We start from the raw sequence: 245 nt of genomic DNA on the forward strand, positions 1-245 counted from the left end.
GGCTGGGAGATGTTTCTTTTGCTTTAAATTTCTTTCTGAGCATTCGTTTTGCCTTGTGGAAATGGGAGACTTGGGGACGGCAGGATAATTGTGTTGTTGTCGTGTATCCTTTTCCGAAAAGAGGTGGCGCAAATACTTCCTGTTGCCTAATTCCGTTTGATAATGTTCATATATGTGCGCGTGCTTATGTGTGGTCCCTTTCGTTCTTTTCGCCGTTACGGGTAGTGATGTACGCTGTGAAACCG

This window comes from Trypanosoma equiperdum (assembly GCF_001457755.1).
Source record: "Trypanosoma equiperdum strain OVI genome assembly, contig: ctg_1836, whole genome shotgun sequence".
Lineage (NCBI taxonomy): Eukaryota > Euglenozoa > Kinetoplastea > Trypanosomatida > Trypanosomatidae > Trypanosoma > Trypanosoma equiperdum.